The 17,005-nt window shown below is 40.3% G+C and overlaps 1 protein-coding gene across 1 annotated transcript in view; it reads right to left on the bottom strand.

The window, feature by feature from the left end:
- The window catches only part of tnfrsf21 (tumor necrosis factor receptor superfamily, member 21), a 72,724-nt gene that overhangs the window by 5,777 nt on the left and 49,942 nt on the right, over positions 1 to 17,005 (bottom strand). The gene's annotated exons all lie outside the window — the stretch shown is intronic.

Below are 17,005 nucleotides of genomic sequence, written 5' to 3'. Positions count from 1 at the left end.
AGGAAGTCAACAAATACAGGGGTGGCCCCACTGGATTGGATACATGCCAACATGGTTCCTATTTGTCTTCTTTGAAAAATCAAACTAAAGACCCATTAGTATTACATCAATAATCAGTAAAATTGACCTTTAGGAACAAAATTAAGGAAATTAACTATATAAAAATAACCTAGGAAGTAGCAGCCAAAGTTTCAAATGGGGTAGATCCTGCTTGACCAAGATCTTGGACTTTTTTTTTGAGAAAGTGATGCTCAAATGGATACACAAAACCCCCATTTATATAGTATAACTAGACTTCCAGAAAGTCTTTGATTAGTCCCACACAAAAGACTGATACATAAACTTGAGACATTAGCTAAAATTTGGAGGTGCACAAAAATTTGATACAAGACAGAAATCAGCAGATACTAGTTAAGGGAGTGATGTTGGGCTTGGGAGTTGAGTGCTCCAGGGGTGACAAAGCTTAATCAAAAAGGTAGGTTTTCAGGAGAGTGTTTATAGGCGAGAGAGGTGGAGAGGTTTAGGCCACCATTGGTGGGGCAAAGAGAATTGGGATTCACAAGTCAAGAGTTAGAGGAATGCAGAATTCTCATAGGCTTGTAAAGCTGGAGGAGGTTACAAAGATGGGGAGGGGTGAGGCCATGGAGGGATTTGAACACTAGGATAAGAATTTTAAAATTAGATGTGTTGGGGGACCAGAAGCCAATGTAGGTCAGCAGCACAGGAGTGATGGATGTGTGGGACATGGTATGGGCAGTAGCGTTTTGGATAAGCTGAAGATTTTGAAGGATGGAACAGGAAGCTGGCTAGGAGGGCTTTGGAACAGTCCAGTTTGGCGGTGCAAAGACATGGATGAAGGTTTTGGCAACAGATGGGGAGGAGGCAGGCAACATTACAGAGATCAAAGAAGGCAGTCTTTGTGATGTAGAGGATATGGGGCCTGAAGCTTAGCTTCGAGTCAAATAGGTTGCCAACAGTCAACTTCAACCTGAGACATTGGCTGGGTGGGGGATGGGAAGGGAGGCAAGGGTGGAGTTTGTGGCAGGGACCAAACACGATGGCTTTGGTCTTCCCAATTTTTAACTGGACTGGACGTCAGACAAGCAGGCTGACAACAGAGGCAACGAAGGGGGTTAAGAAAGGCGAAGGAGGTAGAGCTGGGTGTCATCAGCATACATAAAGGAACTTGAAGCTTTGTCTGCAGATGATGTCGCAGTAGGGTAGTATGTAGATAAGGAATAGGAGGGGCCCAGGGATAGATCCTTGGGGGACTTGAGGCAACTGTGCAAGGTCAGGAAGAGAGGCTACTGCTGAAGATGCTCTGGCTACGAATGAATAGGTTAGACTGGAACCAAGTGAGGGCTGTCCCAATCAGCTGGTCAACAGAGGTGGTGTTGGAGGAGGATGGTCTGGTTGACCATGTGAAAGGCTGCAGAAAGGTCGAAAAGGACAATCACAGAGGATGTAATTTGTGACTTTGATTAGGGCTGTTTTAGTGCTGTGGCAGGGGTGGAAACCTGATTGGAACGATTCAAATATGGAATTACAGGAAGGATGGCCTTGGATTTGGGAGGCAACAACACATTCAAGGACTTGAGAGAAAACAGATGTTCGAGATGGGGCAGTAGCTTGCAACAGGGGCAGGGGTAGGGTTTAATTAGATAGGTTTCTAGTGAAGAGAAGCCAGGGGCAATCTTTGCATTCCAGGATGATCCTGGAGTAATGAGCAGTTTTGGCAGTGGAGAGCAGGGCTTGATGGTGCTTGATGTGATCCAGCCAGATCTGGTGATCGATGGCTAAACCAGTTGTGCTCCAGCTACGCTCAAGTCTTCGCCCCTTGGACTTGAGAGCAAAAATGGAGCCATACCGGGGGAACAACTAGGGTGGGAGAGTTTTTCTGGGGGCAAGGGCAAAAGCAGAGGTAAAGGAGTAATTGAATAGATGAACAGCTGCAGAAGTATTGTGATGAATGGATAGACAGTTATGAGTTTGAAAGTGAAGTGAGTGACGGGAGGGAAGAGTTTGCTTTTCCAGGGGCAGATTCAGAAGGAAGTGAGGTTGGTCAAAGTCAATGCTTACAAGGAAGTGATCAGAGATGGCCTTGTCTGTGATCGAGACAATGGGAGTAGAGGGACCAGGTCAAGGGGATGACCATGAACATGGGTAGGAGAGTTTATGTGGGGGAGGGGTTAAGGGAGGATAGGAGGATAGTGAAATCAAAGAGAGCAAGGTGAGTTGAGATGGAGATTGAAATCACCAAGGATGAAGAGTTGCTCAGTGTAGAAGGAGGGGAAAAAAAAGAGGATATAGTGATGAAAAACTAGGCGTGGGGACAGCGGTAGAGAACAAGAATTTTAAAGAGAGGAGGGGAATAAGGAGAGGTACTCAAAGTAGTAAGTGTCAAAGAAGTAGGGGGAGACCAAGATGTGTTTTGGCGATAAGGGTGGTTTAGGCAGGGCGAGTGGTGAAAAGTACAGTCATGCGGGAAGGTTTCAGTAAAGCACAAGATGTCGCCACGTTATTGCTGATCACTGTGAACAGTATTTACTTAAGTAATGCTATGGCCAATAGAAATGATTGAAAGGACAACCAAAGAGCAGAATACTACCACTGCATTGGATTTTGACCTATACCCATTCAAGTAGTGGACACCATTAGGCAGCTCAATTGTTCCTATATTCAGAATTAATTCTCACTGTAGCAGCAATCTTCCCATATAAGTTTAGTCTCTCATGGTTTTGGGGGGGGGGGGGGGGGGGGGAAGAGGGAAAGAGAAACTGGCAGAAAGACTTTGCATATTCCCTATGTGTCAGATACTGGCAAATTCTCTCTATACTGCAATCAATGTTTATAAATTTGCAATTTGGTTTTTAAAAACAGCACTCAGTACACAAATATCTGATTTTCCTAGTTTTTTTTAAGCTTACACTTGTGATATATGATGTAAAACTTAAGAAAACAAAATTCATTTTCCTAAAATAGTTTGGTTAGTCCCTTAATTATTTAAATTGTCCAGGGTGGGGGGGGGGGGGGGGGTGGAATTGACTTCAATGGAAAAGAAAATCAGGCAGGCTGCCGATTCACTATCGCCTGTTTTGAGGTACCGTCAAAGTCGAATTTCACCCCCTAAATCTTCTCTGCACCTTTACATCAGGAGGTATAGCAACAGAAGCGAATGTAAATATGTCTAATGCCCCGCGCCTCCAATGCCCAGTCATTACACATTGATCATTCCAATCAGCCTAACCAGCGTCTGTGCGAAACCCTCAGCTGTGCACGGCAGAAAAAAAATACATTTATTGCAACAGTGTTGCATGTGACTACACTCGATAAAGTACTGGACTGTCTAGAGAGAAAATCAACTGTGCAACAATGTTACAACTTCTCACTAGATCCACTTACTCAATTCAACACTGAACAAATCCTTGATTTTGCCTACTGTTACATGCACAAATTGTGTTAGAGAGCGCATGAGACAGAGAATCTTGCCCCACCATCCAATCTTAAAATTGCCAATCTACAACATATTTTCACCCATTGCTCAAATAAATTTCAAGTGAGTGATTGAATATTATAATCTGCAAACAACTAACAACATTTAGCAGCAATGAAACAAATGGGGGGCAGGGGGGTGGGGGGGGGGGGGGGGGAGGAAAGAGGAAGAGGAGGAAAGATCAGGGTATACAGTTATTTCAGTACAGAATACACTGCCTGGCACAAGAGCACTCTGCATCATCTCTAATAAAATTAAATTAACCATGTTCTAAACATTACAGAAAATTTTGTTTGAGCAAATCAGATTTCCATAAGAAGTCATCAAAAAACAAAAACAGTATAATGGGTAAAGCTATAAAATGGTTTGGGATCACTATCAGAAATATCAACTGATCAGGAACTCCAGGAAGTGGAGTCAGATGCATTGATTGCTTTTAAACTGTAACCATGCGCATTGTAGCAGTTGGCTACTTAATGACTGTGACCTAGGTCATTTTCACTGACACAGCTTCATAACAAATAGTTTAAAAGCTCAGATGAAAGCCTGACATGCAGTGAAACATGCAGGACTAAAACATGGCAAGGTGACTGCATACTGTAAATAACAAATCAACAAGGAATCATCTGGTCAGCAAATTGCAGCTTCTTTGAAGGTGGAACAATAGAAAATATCTGCTCAGGTTAGCGATTAAAAGTCATCAAATTACTCCTCTTACAAAAATGTACTTTTGTACAAAATACACAGCTTATAATATTTGAAATTTATAGCTTGCCAATATAGGTTGTGCTCCAAATTATAAAATCTAAAGTTATAGACAAAGTTGCCCAATCTGGTTTCCATGCCCTCCCTCCAAGATATTTGTATATAAAGGAATTGGCTGCCCAGGTGTAACTACAAGCCACACCAGGCTTGACAGCTTTTACCCAGAGTAAACATTAAGCAGTAGACTCCATGACCAGATGGATAAAGCCAATATTTTGGTTGTAAACTTGACTTTATTTAAGCTACTACTAAAAATGTTTTTAGTCTTGCAGGCATGCCAAGTAATTCAGACTCCATATTTGGTTTTGAATGAACTAATCTTTAGTTTTAAGAGCAGAGTTTACTCAGGTGAAGCAGGTACTACTGTTAATGGTGACCTTGAAGCAGATACTTGAAATCCATAAATTTTGAACATCTATGACTGGATGTACCTCTATTCTCTACAACAGAATTAACAAGGGCAACTTCACTGTATTTATTGAGCTGGTGATATAATCTTAACTAGTAAAGACACACCACAACTATGTACAGTTTATATAATCTAGAAATGAACTAGAAAACACATTAAATATACTTGTTGCAATGCAGATACACAACACATTGTACAATGCTGTGGAATGGTGAATTATGGTTCTGCACTGTGAACCCTGCACCACTAAGAGGAGCCAAGACAAAGTATTTCCTACAGTGGGAAGGAGGAGAAAAGAAAACTAGCCGAAGTCCGCATCACTCTGACAAACCTCTTAATTAGTAGTCCAAAACAGCAACGGCAATAGGTTATCTGCCTCTCTTCTTGGCCACAACTGGTGCAGAGTCTAGTAGCATATCAGGGAACAAGGAGAAATCTGGCAAAGTTGATATTTTAAGTCCGCTTCAATTAAAAAGTTGCTAATCAACAGCAGTGCAGTAGTATAAATGGCACTATTGCTGCTTGAGAAACTATGAACTCTCTCAGGAGAAGGCCATGCTGCTTTTTTCTGGCCATTTCCACATTGCTAGCCTGCAATGGACAAGATACAAGATAGCCCCTAGTAAGAAAGTTAAAACTCGTTTGCAGTTTTAAACAAATTGGATAGTAGTTTCCCTTTGCTACCAATGTTCCGAAATCCACCCTACCTTATTCAAGAGCAACAAGAGTCCAAGTCATTCTAGCAGCAGTGTTGCAATATAAAAAGAGGGCATTAAAGTTAATTTTGAAAACATACATTTTTGTTTCAACCCAAGGAAAATATGCTATGTTATGTTTTAAAAGTAAACCTGAGCGCGAAAAGAAAATGCATAATGTACAGGAGATTTGATCTTGGTACAAATACAGTGAGCTGAAAATTGCCTACTACTAGACAAGTGTAAAATGAATTCTTACAATTTCCCCCTCCTTTCTTTCCTTACTAAAAAAAATGAAGGTCTGAAATAAGCTAGTTATTAAACCCGGCCAGGGCACTTGACTCAGAAATCAGACTGGATACAGGGTTTTTGTTTTACGTACTAATTAAATTGTATATGGTCAAGGCATCAGCAAGAAATTGTAAACAAGATGCGTGAGCATTTAATCCTGGATGATTAACTTCAGAGGCTTTGGAACTGGATAAATATTAGGGATGTCTCGGTCTTCAGTTCTGGCTAGAGATCTAAACTTTATGGATAAAGTCCTCATATGCAATACTGAATCATGAACATCGAAGCAAAATGGTTTCATCCAAAAATCTTGTGTTTTTCATCAGACTGTAAAATTATGTTCTGAAGAGGGCATTATAACCTTCAGATTTTAATCTTATTTCCCTCTCCCCCTCCAAAAAAGTCTTGTGCTGGTTCAGTAACATGCTTCTGCTAACTTATAAATGCATTTGACCTATACCTGTAAGTCTCAGTATTTCCACCTTTCAGGGAAGGTACACGTGGTACACGTCCTTGACACTAAGTAGGAGGTAACTGTTAATCCTGTGCATGCTATCTTATACATGGTGCATATAAAGATACAGGTTTCAGATCTATCCATTTATGGAAATGACCTTTTAGTCATGAACACAAAACAAAACTGTTGCAGGAAAGCTGAAATGTAATATAGCTAACCTTTCAAAGTGCAAGAGTTGGAGAAAGTAATTATATATCAACTTTGTGCAGATTTAGACATACCATTATAGAAAGGACATTAAAGCCAGAGAGAGTATACACTTACTATGATGATGCCAGGGGATGCAAAACTATATTTAGGAGGAGATTTGAGAAACTATTTCGACAGGAGCAGAGAAGGCCAAGGGGAGAGTTAATATCTATTTTTTTTAAAAACAAATTATGAAGGGTTTGGATAGGGTGAACAGGAAAAGACTATTTTCTCTAGTTGGGGAATCAGTGATAAGGGCTCATCTATTTAAAATTACCACACAGTGAGGAGAGGGGTTAGGAAACATTTCTTTATACAGATAGTCATTAAGAGCATGGGAATGCTTTACTACAAAAGGTTGAGGCAGTGCATCCTTCAAGGGATGAGTAGACATTTGAAGCAGAGGAAGACACAGAGCTATGGGGACAGGGCAGAGAGAGTAGGTTGGATTGTTATAGCAAAAAAGAGTCAGCATAGAGCTGAATGGCCTCAGTCCGTTCTGTAAATTTCTATGTGCCTAAATAGTTAAAAAAATTTAAATATAGTATGCGCGCTGATATTCTCAATGTAACTATAACTAGTGCGAGTACTTCATGCAAGAGATTTTGAAATGTAACAGTATGACTGACATGTTTTGTTGCAAACTATTTTCTTCAAATCTGGATTGTATACTTATTTGTGCCCTCCTTGCACAATTAGCAGCGGTTCTTCGTTTCATAAATCCCAAGCAGTGCTTCCAGTCCAGTTGACATCTCTGACTTCTTTTCCACTGCTGGCGCCATTAGTTTGTTGCAGGTTGTGCTTGTGGATGCAACAGTCACGCCACTCTCTATTTAGTTGCAGTCTAGGCAATGGATCAGTTTGAGCCAAATGTGCACAGCGGGTCCTGGTACCAGTTATTGGGACATGCTGTGATTAAAGTTAGGCTTCACTGTGATTAATTCAAAATGTATTTTTTGGCTGGATCAGAATAAAAAGGTTGCCTGTTTTGTTGTGGCCAATCACTTCCTTAAGAAGCAAGCCTTTGGCTTAGAGACAGTATCGCGGCCTCGAGTCAGAAAGTGAAGGATTCGAACCCTGCTCCAGTCAGTCCCGTCGAGTGGAGTTTGGTGCTCAGACTCTGAATTCTGGGTTGACATCCAGCAGGATATTCAAGTCAGGTGGGTATGAGTGAGGGTGCTCCCCCTCCCTCTACCGTGTGGGTTGTGGGAGCTCATAAACCTTTCCGCTGTATAGGATTTAATCACCCATCAGCTGGTATAAAGATGGATACGGCCACGGAAGGAACGTTCACGTCACGGCCTGTCAGACTATCAGCCTGCAAACCCTTCCATGACTTCACACTATTCAAGGGAAGAATATGGAGATACAAAAACATCACATCCTTAAAGTTATTCTGCATTTCTTACATCAGGATTCAACCTATGAGGTACACTGCAGCAGAAGAGTTGCCCGCAACTCAGAAGACACATCGAACTAGTACTTCATTATTCCACCATCAGAAATTTAAATCTTTAGGCAGATCAAAGCAGACACATTAGCACAAATTTCCTTTTCCGAAAAAAAACTTGGGGCAGTTTTATTTTGTCATACAAACTTAGAACTTGTTTTGTTATGAATCCTTAACACCAAAGCATCAATCAGACCCTTCCACAATGGTTCATTTGCTAAGTTAGTAGCAATCTTATAACAGTTAGTCTAATAAGTGCTTCATTCTACCCCCACCTAAAAATCAACAAATTAGTGCAACAAAGTTGAAATAACTAGAGAAAAGTTTGGGAATCCAATAGAATTTTGATATGCTGGTTTAATTTTTTTTAAATTAATTCTCCAAGAGAGCCAACTATCCAATAAATAAAAGCCTAATGAAGCTGCCTTGCAAGTCTCTTAAAAGCTAAGCAGCATTTGGATATTTCTCTAGTTGAAAAGCTTGTGTAACCCAGTTTTAAAGGCTACGTGCATAAACAACATTCTTTGCATCATAAACATATCATTGTGACTGAAACCAGCTCTTCTCAGCACCATAATCTTCAAAATATTATTGGCTCTAACTGGAAGGTACTGCAACACAGTCATGGAGCAGGGGTGAGGTTTGATATGCATTTACTATTTTTTTCTTGGAATAAAAATATTGAATTTTATATAGTTTCAAAACTTAAGTATAACAATCATAATTCCACATAGAGCCCACAATAATTCTGTCTCAATAAAAGTCATTTGAGTTCAATTCTCAGCCAAGCACTACAACTTCAGTGGCCACCTTTTGGTCAGAGCAAAACCAGACAGAAGCAGGGAATTTTTTTTTCAAAAAGAAATGGTGTGAGCAAAAGCAAAATAGCAGATCATGCATGCAGACAGTGACTTAAAAAACAAACAAACCAGTAACTGACAGCTGGACTACTTCTGTCTGGTTCTCATTTTCAAAACGACTAGGTGGCCACCCTTGAATCCGAACCGAGGGTAATTACCCTATCTACAACTGTGCTGCAGACCTCCTACTTCTAACAGACATAAACCCGTGAATTAGGTTTCATTAACTTTACTAAGGCAATATTCAAAGGGCAAGTCTCTTGTTTCTGGAGACACATGACTGAATAGTACAGAACCCCTTTACTGGAACAGTCTTCAAAAAATAAATGCTTTTCCTTCCTCCAGTTCCTGAAAGCGGTGACTCACGCTCTTGTGCTAATGTGCAGCACTACACAGTACCTGTCCTTATGAGCCAGTTTGCGATCATCAGTAAGCTATTCAATCACTAGCATCTCAGCCGAGCCAGATGTGTTTGCACCCAAGTAACAAAGGGTGCGTTTTCCAGCAAGAGTCCCTGGATAGCAAGAAGTGAACTCCTGAGGCTAAATGTATTACTTCCACCACCTGAGATCAGCTAACTCAGCACCAGGGATTGAATATGGCAAGTAAAAAAAATTATACAGAGAAATACATAGAAACTACAACATGGAAAAAGGGCATTTGTCCCAACTAGTCTGTGCTAGTGTTTACCTTCCACGCAAATAAAGAGTTATAATCACATTTACCAACCGTGCTCCCATATCTCTTCAACCCTTTTTCCTTCATCCACCTATCCAATCTAATCTTATCTTGAGTGTGCACAGTTTCTACCTCAACCATTAATGCTGGAAATGAATTCCACAGCCTCACAACTGTGCAAGGAAGTTTCTCCCACCTTTTCTTCCAAATCTCTTGCACCTTTGGCTCCTCGTTCTTGACCCGCTCAACTGCTGGAAACAGTATGCTTCTGTATTGCCTTCTAAGCACCAGAAAACATACTGTACGAACAGGGTTCAACATGCAATATGTATTCCTTCATAACTTGCATTATTACCACATAATTAATTTTCATTTTTTCCAGGAGAGAGTGGTTGCCATCAACATCAATGCAGCATGGCACCAAGCTGCCCTAGAAAAACTGATGGCAATGGGGATCATAAGGATAACCTTTCAGTGGCTGGAACCGTGCCTGACACAAAGACAGATAGTCATAGTTGATGGAGGCCAATCTCACAGTCCCATGGCATCACTGCAGGAGTTCCTCAGGTAAGCATAGTCAGTCCAACCACTTTTCCCTACTTCATCAATGACTTCCCTTCGATGATAAGGTCAGGAGTAGAGCTGTTTGCTAACTATTCCAGTGTTCAGCTCCATTCACAACTTCTCCGATAAAAAAAAGCAGCCTATATTAACCTACAGGAGGATATGGATAACATCCATGCATGGGCTGACAAGAGACAGGTAGCATTCCCGCCATTTAAGTATCAAGAAATGACCATCTTGAACAAGAAAATACCTACCCTAACCTTGAACCATCGCTAATTTCCCCAACCTCAACATCTTAAAACAATGTTGCATTGAGCCTGAGTGAATCAAACATTAATGGGTATTGACTGATGACACACTGCACAGGAAATGTGCAGTTGTATTGATACAATAAATAAATGGTACAGTCAGGCTTTGAAGTAATTTATTTACATATTGCAACACATATTGGATTTTGCCTTCTGTCGAAGGGCCCTATGAAATCGATCTTGATATATCAAGTACGCATCAGCTCCTTATCACAAACATTTACAATGGCCATGCATCAAAACTGAATAGTACAAAGGTACTTTATGCTACAGATGGAGAGGTCAAGAAGGGGAAGGCTTCTGAATCTAAATCATTTTGACAAGAAGCACATTCAAGCTTTCAGACGATAGTGTTTTAAACAAAATGGATTACATAAACCAAACAGAATAAAATTTTCCCAACCAAGATTTTTTCCCTTAAACTATACTGGAAGACATTTTATAGATATTTGTTTATAAATAAATGAAGTTCTTTGCTGTATTTCCCAATTACTAGAGATAAAGCAAAGCTACACAAATCTGTGCAAATTCATACATACATACATAAACATGATTAAATTGGATATGTGCTTTGAGAACAAATATCTGGATGGAAGATCAATTATCAAAAAGGGAATGCTTTATAGACTAACCACTAATGGGTATCTTTTGCACCAACAATAAGTCTCATTAAATACTCTAGGTTCACTATTGCAATCCCAATTGATTATATAAAATTAAACTCTTCCTGCTTTGCTTTGATCTTTCTGGGAGTTTTCCAATACATCCTTAAAGTTTTAAAACTAAAGCCATAGTTTTGTGGAGAGCTCATCAAAAGACAGAGTAAAATGTTTGATTTTGAGCCTCCAGGGCATTTACCTAAATGAGTCATTTTGAAAACTGTAAAGCACCTCGTGATTTTTTGATGTAAATTGCAATTAATATTATTTTCAAATTTTACAAGAGATGCAAGTATCAGGAATTGGTGTTTTTAAGGGAAGAAGATAGTAATGGAAGTGTGCACAAACAGCCAATGAATAGTCCACTTATTCCAGTTTTGATCTGATGGACAATAACCATAATGTCTTGGTAGCAGGAAAATAATTCATTTTATCTAATGCTCTATACACAATCCTTACCCTTGCATTGTCCATGTATTCAACAGTGACAAAAGGGCTTGTACTGGACTTGAAGAAAATGTTCCACATTAACAGAACTCATTAGATTTTTTAATTGCATAATTTGATTTAAAATTATTTAAGATGCCTGGTCATTTGATTTTAAAATGACATGCTAATTTTGTGCAAGTTAGTCAACTTGTACATTTGACTGTCTTTAGTCAGAAAATTTAAATCTTCATTACCTCATTGTTGCCTTCTTCTGTGCTGTAAAGCATCCGTGATTGTGAAGGTCTGGGGAGGGAGGAGGAGCGAGAGCGAACTAATACATCAAATGCATAGATCCTAATCTCAGCTAGCCAAATGAAATGAGGTTCTGAGCAAAGGCTACAACTAAAAAGGTGGCAAGATCTGATTGAAGAGTCAACCTAGGTTACTCGAATGAATAGTTAGAGAAAGCAGTAACAGATGCTAAGAACATGCTGTTCGTTCATATTCAAGAAGGAAATGTGCATGAAGAACGTAAAGCAAGTGAAAACAAACTGAAGTGGTGTGGGGGAAAAAATGTCCTTATGAAATATTGCCAAGTTATGAAAATGTGACCGCTAATTTCAGTTAGAATACAATTATGACAGCCATGCATGCCATTGTGTACTGTCAAAATCATGTACATATGGATTACACAATGCATGTTGGCATCCTGCTTTCCATTAAGGTTGAAAGTTTTTTTTTTATTATTTACCCTAAAGAATTCCATAATATTCAAAAAGACTGTCCTTATAAACTCATGAATTTCAGATCATTGATTTTTTAAAAAAAGTTTTGATACATGGAGAAACATTTATGGTTACATGATAATTATGTCCTGCCTTATGTTACTCAGAAATTTCAAATGAATAAAAAGATTAAAAGCAATTAACTTATGTAATTATATCAAAGATTTCTTCATACAGGTAATGCAGGCTACCACACTGCTACAGCTCTCGATGTACAAAAGGCCTCAGTTGACTCACCTTTGGGGGCCTAATTGAAGAGCTATGATATAAACTAACAACAAATGCACACGCACACAAGAGTTCATCTCTGACAAAGAGTACAATTCCCAAGAGCATCAACATGGCTCTTCAGTACCGCTGTGCCACGGTCCATGTGGAGAAAAAAAATTATGAGGAAACAAAAACAAAAAGGAGCACCGAGAAAAAAAAAGACAAGAGGGAGGAGGAGGAAAACAACAGAACTTAAGCACATAAGTCATAAGTGAAGAAAATATACACATTCAATGGTGTGGGAACATTTCTGGTGGGCACTCAATAGACCAGAGATTTTCATTTTGAATTTAATTGCATCTGATTAATATAAAGATGATGGGGCAGAGCCTGGTTGGGAGGGAGTGCCACATAGTGTTAAAGACAAAGGAGAGACCAACTGAAAAAACATATCAGGGATTAGGAGGAATGGCAAAGAAACCAGGGAGAATGAGGGACAGAAATTATTACAAAAATTCAAGAGAAAAAGCAGAAAAAAAACAGACTATTGAGCCCAAGGCATGACAAAGAACAAGTGAGAAAAAGGTATTGCAAAACAGACTGTTTGTCTGTCTCTTTCCTCCCCTACTGCAAGTGAAGTGAACACACGCAGAGAGAGAGAGAGAGAGAGAGAAAAAAAGAACAAAATATTAAGACAGAAAAACTGACTGTTGAGTACAGGGTAGGGAGCTTGGAGAAACAGAGACACACCCAGAGAAAGGAGGGTACATTTACAAGACAGTTTGATCAGCTGGGGCAGGGGAGGATAGCACAACACACCCACGCGCACGAGAAAGACCAACAGTGTAGAGTCACATTACAAAATATTGCACCATCACTCATGGAAAAATCTGATAGTAATTAAAAATATTTTCATTTTACAACATTATAGCAGAACTTGAACATATATTTTGATATTCCTAATTTTTGCTCAACTGGACAACATGAACTATACTAAGCTCTAGCTGCACTACTCTGCTTTCCTTCAGCCTGCGTTGCCACATGAAATTTAATGTATTTTAACCATAGTTTAGAGACTTGAAAAAGCCCACACTGCTGGCCTGTTTCTCCAACAACTCAGTCTTCTTGCCACTCCCTATAAATACACAAGTGAGTTATCACTGGTCGAAACCAATTTTCTTGCACCTGTTGCTTCTTACATCACTTGGAAACAGAATTTCGATTTCAACAGTTACTGCAGATCAACATAAAACTGAGCCCTGTTGACACCAACACAGAAGCACTTCTGATAGATGCAAAATCACTTAGCTGCACATATTACATTGTTTAAATCTTTTAAAATCCATTAGCATGGTGAAAGATACAACCATATACACTTAAAAAGAGAGATTCTGTTTTAGCATTCTTTACAAAATTCAGGAATGAATGTTTAATAACTATACAAGCTTATGAATTGCAATCTGAAGCAACTACGTAAAACCAGGTTTTTGATTAAATGAATGAATACAGAATTGGTTGACTGGGTGATGCAATGCATCAGCACACGATTCGTCCATCATGCACGCGGACTGAATCCAGCCTACTGGAAACAAGTGTACCGCACAATACAGTGTTCAGCTCCATTCATAATTCCCCAGATAACAAATTAGCACTTACCCGCACGCAGCAAGACCTGGACAACATCCAGGCTTGGGTTGATGTGTGGCACGAATGTTACTTGCTACTTAGTCATTGCCTGGCTCCTATCTCCAACAAAAGGAGAGTCTAACCACCTCCCCATGACATTCAATGGCTTTGCCATCACCAAATCCCCCACCATTGACATCCTGGGGATCACCTTTGACCAGAAAGTCAACTAGAACAGACAGTGGAGGCATACTCTCCACTTGCCTGGATAAGTGCAGCTCCAACACTACTCAAGAAGCTCGACATTATCCAGGACAAAGCAGCCCGCTTGATTGGCACCCCATCCACCACCCTAAACATTCACTCCCCTCCACCACTGACTGCAGCAACTCACCAAGGCTTCTTTGACAGCACCTCCCAAACCCACAACCTACCACCTAGAAGGACAAGCGTAGCAGGCACATGGGAACATCACCTGCATGTTCCCCTCCAAGTCACACCATCCTGATTTGGACACATATCGCCGTTCCTTCATCGTCGCCGAGTCAAAATCCTGGAACTCTCTACCTAACAGCACTGTGGGAGAACCTTCACCACACGGATTGCAGCGGTTCAAGAAGGCGGCTCACCACCACCTTTTCAAGGGCAATTAGGGATGGGCAATAAATGCTGGCCTTGCCAGCGACACCCACATTCCATGAATGAATAAAAAAAAACAAATGGTGCGGCTACTAGAGCAGGTCAGAGGCTGGGTACTCTGCAGTGAGTGGCTCACCACCTGACTCCCCACCACTTACAAGGCACAAGACAGGAGTGAGATAGAATACTCTCCACTTGCCTGGATGGGTGCAGCTACAAAAACACTCAAGAAGCTTAACACCATCCAGGACAAAGCATTCCGCTTGATCAGCAGCCCCTCCACCACCTTAAACATCCACTCCCTTCACCATCGGTGTACTGTGGCTGCAGTGTGCACCGTCTACAGGATGCACTGCAGCAACTCACCAAGGTTTCTTTGACAGCACCTCCCAAACCAGTGACTTCCTCCTCCAGACTGCAGTGGTTCAAGGGAGCAGCTTACCACAACCTTCTCTAGGGCAATTAGGGATGGGTAATAAAAGCTGGCCTTGCCAGCGACACGCATAGCCCAAGAATGAAGTATAAAATGACAATTAAAGTCAAAAATTCAATTTATAACAATGGGGAGTGGCCATGTGAGATTAGGCATATTGTTGGGACAAGGTGGATGGAGCTTCACTCCATCAGGCATAGCTTGTGCCAGATGCTGGGACAAAGATGCTGGATGCTCAAAGCAGAAAGCAGCCTAATTTCCTCAGCACTGGTATCCTTCACCTTGAAGTTCACAAATGTCAACACGCAAGATTACTGATATAGGCTGACATACAAGTAAACACTTCCATCAAGAATGGTCAGATATGCAGGACATGATTGAATCCTGCAATCCAGTTCAAAACTTCAAAAAGCTCAAGTATCATGAAGCAAACATCTTGAGCAAATTCAAAAAGTTACCAGGGTAGAAATTCTGGCAGCAGGGAATAACTTCTGCTTGCTGCTCTGTCCCCACCATGGCATCATTCAAAATCCCAGGGATGGGGTCATCATATTAGGAATAGAAAGCCACACCAGCAGTATTGCTACAGGGCATCCACCCAGCAGAACTGATGGAATGTTGGAGGGTTCTTTGCCACTCCAATGATGGGAGTCAAAGGTCGGGTGCGCTGAAGAACGAAACTCCAATAAAAATCTTCTCTGGCACTCCCTTGATGTTGGGTTCCCAATTATAATGGCAATTGATCACTATTTAAATCTGGCATTACAGGACCCGTACACATACCAAGAAGAATGTTTGCTTGCTGCGGATGTACATTTCACTGGCTACTATATCTGGTAGATTTTCAGGGAAGCCTAGAAGCCACCCATCTGTCGACTCACCCCCAAACTGGTGTTGGGACGGAGTCAGGGGGCAGGTGGAAGAAGTGCTCACCCACTCACATTGGAATTTAGTGCAAGATCCTCAAGCGGCAAAAGTGGGTTCCACCCCAATTTCCAGTTCCTCTGCTGTCTCCATGCCTGAATTCTGCCCCTTATAATGGAATTTCTGGCCAAACATTTTTGTTTCAAATGTAATGCCGATTAATCTACAGGAGCAATGAAGTAGAGGAAACTTAGTCTGGGCAACACAAATCATACAGTTCACCAACTGTACTTAGATCATTGAAAACAATGGAAAGAAAATGTATGGTACAAGTAACAAATCACTGGCAAACTTCATCCCAAAAAGGAAAATATGTACAAAGCAGCCCTCATAAGCCCAAATTCTATTATCCAAAATAGTACAATTGCAGTTTGAATGATGTGCATCATTTCCCGAGACTAACTACACAGAAATTAAGTTAGAGTTTTTGAATTTATTCGACATTCAGTCCCACAAATTATGTTGCTAATAGACCAGTGAATGGAATTGAGAGATTGTTCTGAATACAAATAAGTCAACAGGAAGAAAAGGCAGATTTTGGAAACTACCTTCTGCCAGTAAGTAATTTAAAATTTCCAGTCTCACCCATTTCAAATGTTCTGTGGGTGTGCATTTTATTATCGTTGTCTAGAGTACAGTATGTGCTACTTTCACTAGGGTACTTTATTTCAAAAAGGGAAAAACCCTCATGAAAAGAACTCTAATGATCATTATGGTGAATTAGGCTGCCTTCTTAAAAAGAAAATGTACATTTAGTGAAAAGATCTTCAGAAATCTGTATTCATAAAATCCACCTACTATAAGCAATCACTAGTCCTCTTGTTAGAGATGCAAACATTTCAAACAATTGTGAATTAATGAGATGACCCTTGCATTAGAAACTTTCATTAATGGTCAGCGAGATAACATTTTATTGTAGGCTTGGCATTCTTTGTTCTTTGAAAAAAGTTCAATGGCTACATACAAAGAGTTATTGCCACCATTTAGGTTTTGTTTTTGGGGAAAGGAAAAAAGATAAATGAAGGAATGGGAGGAGAAAGATTACCAGGAACACTATCCCTTATAAACAATTTGTAGC

The sequence above is a fragment of the Heptranchias perlo genome, chromosome 5 (assembly GCF_035084215.1).
Source record: "Heptranchias perlo isolate sHepPer1 chromosome 5, sHepPer1.hap1, whole genome shotgun sequence".
Taxonomy (NCBI): Eukaryota; Metazoa; Chordata; class Chondrichthyes; order Hexanchiformes; family Hexanchidae; genus Heptranchias; species Heptranchias perlo.
The sequence above is the reverse complement of the archived record's forward strand: the minus strand, read 5'-3'. Positions and strand labels throughout refer to the sequence as shown.